We start from the raw sequence: 2,603 nt of genomic DNA, 5'->3' as shown, positions 1-2,603 counted from the left end.
CTGGAACCGGAACTAAAGGGTCGGAACTAAAGGCGCTCCACGTGGCTGCTGTCTGGAGCTCCTTTTTTTAATTTTTTTTCTGATTTTTAAATTTCTGAATTATTTACAATTTAATCTCTAATCACCCCTCATCAATGCTCAATTTAACCTCTAATCTCTAATCACCCCTCATCATTCCAAATCATCTAACTTCCCGGCAGGTCACCCATCCTCTCACTACTCCAGCCTGAGCACGCTTAACTTCCGGATTCTATTCCACCTCGTTTCTAAGTCTACACATGTTGTTTTCCTAACAATAGTAAGATGTCAATCCTACTAACCCTCGGGAGTTTAGCTTGAGCATGAAGTCACACGTTTCACTGTTTGAGTTTGAAACTATTATTCTAAAAAACAATAATTATTTAGTAACACTAATATTTCTTGAGTAAGTAGTTTGACCATAGTTTGACGACAATTTGACCAAAATTGAAAAAAATTAAAATAATTATTTAGTAACACTAATATTCTTGAATAATTCTGTAGTAACACTAATACTTCTTGAATAAGTAGTTTGATCAGATTTAAACAAAATTTAAAAAAAACTGAAATTTGAGTATATCTTATTTTCCTTTTAGAATTTGAGGATTCTAAAATTTTGCAAACAGGCCTACGGCAGTCAAAATCGGATGCGGATTTTCGTGCTGAACATTTTGATATATAATTCTGTAGAAACCGCACGTCATGGAACTGTTAAGAAGGAGATCAATATTGATAATCATGTAAAAATTGTGAATAGTGTTCTGTGAAACGTACCCATTGCTGTCTACCAGATGTGCTCTTTTCGGACGCCATCATGCGAATGTTCTCGCAAACGTAGTATGCACACGGATCATTCCCCGGTGCCTGCTTCAGGGCCTTTACGAGAATGGAATTGAATCAGATAATGATTAATCAAGCATGATAATTAATTAATGGTACTGAAACAAGAATTAAAGAGATGATAGCTAGCTAGCTAGTACTAGCTACTTAATTACTTACCTTGGGTCGATACCAAAATAGCTTTTGTGGCCATTTTCCTGGAGTCACCTTGATGTACTTTGCCCAACCCTGCCCGCCGGCAAAGAAAATTAATAAAGGGGTTATTAAAAATAGTTCATATCAGGAAATGACGAACTAAATAGGCCGAGATATAGTTAATAATGATTGAAATTACCTGTTGACTATCCCCTTCACGATGTTGTAGTCACTATATTTTTTAAGTAGTGAGTCCAGTACTTCAACTTTTGCATGGTCAACTTTAATGTCTAACCAGATCCAGGGGTACCTGCATGCGCGTACGTTTGCATGTATAAATTAAGCGGGCATGTGCATAACACTAATCAACTATAACCCTAAACCCTATACACTTATTAACATCTAGCCACTAAGCAAAAACAGAATTTGTAGTACAAGACAGTGTGACTCACTCAAATATGTAAGGAAGTAATATATCTTCATTGCTATTGAGGCGCTTCAAGAACTCTAGCATGCTATTCTCTACATCTTGTTTACAGTATTTCAATTTCCATGTGTATTCATTAACGGTATTTGGATCAATTAACCAATGCCATAGCGTCCACTTTTTTTCATTTCATACATCTTCATCCTGCATAATACCACAGAAAAGAATATATAGTAAGGATATATAATTACAGGTAATTAATGATCAATCAATGAGCACTAGAGCTAGCTTGAGACTTAAATTACAGAAAGAAATCACTTACAGACAATAGCAACTGACGATAGATTTGTCGAGTGCATCTTGATTGAATAACTGAAGTAGTTCTGAATACTCAACGGACAGAGCTTTCTTATGGAAGTAATGCTCTTCCTTGACTTTCACCATGAGGGACTCTCGATTGGAAATCTTGATAATGTTCATGTATCATTGATGCAATTCATACATTCTCGTTGGGAGGTTCTAGACCTCGTCTGGCTCGACCAAAGGTTGGCCCCGGACATATTTCCGTTTTATTTCCTCCTCTCTAAGCGGAGACATGGCCTAGATCTCGAGGAGTTGTCCAATAGTGATATTGAGAATTTCAGCCTGCGTTATATGCTCCTCGGTTATTACCACATGGCCCACCTCGGGAACGTAAACTGTTTGCCCACAATAATATTGGGCGCGCGTACTCTCACGTGTTGTTGGCACAACAAGCGGGGGGATCGATTGCGCCGCCTGTTCTCCCAGCTGGGGAACGGTTTTTTCACATTTTTCTTGTTGGCTCGAGCTCGAGCTCGCTTCTTTCTGTAGCCGTGCTCGATGTGCCTTCCTGATTTGGCGCTCATAGTCTGAGTCAACAGGCTTGGGAGCTGGTGGTGTAGCCATACGAAAGAAGTGGTCAATCTTTTCCTCAGGCACTTTCTCCCTCGGCGGCGTTGCCGGTTTCGGTCCAAAATGGGCGTCCACTTCTGCCCGCACTATGGCATTGTTTTGCTCCTCGGTCATGTCGTAAGGCCTCTGAGGAAGAGGAGCGAGGCTTGGACCATATTTATATCGCTTCGTGTCTCCGCATGTACTTCTTGTACTACCTTGACTCGTACCGCTACGCACCATAGCTGTGGCGTGTCTCTTCTGCGATTGC

Source organism: Triticum urartu, unplaced genomic scaffold (genome assembly GCF_003073215.2).
Source record: "Triticum urartu cultivar G1812 unplaced genomic scaffold, Tu2.1 TuUngrouped_contig_573, whole genome shotgun sequence".
NCBI lineage: Eukaryota > Viridiplantae > Streptophyta > Magnoliopsida > Poales > Poaceae > Triticum > Triticum urartu.
The sequence above is the reverse complement of the archived record's forward strand: the minus strand, read 5'-3'. Positions refer to the sequence as shown.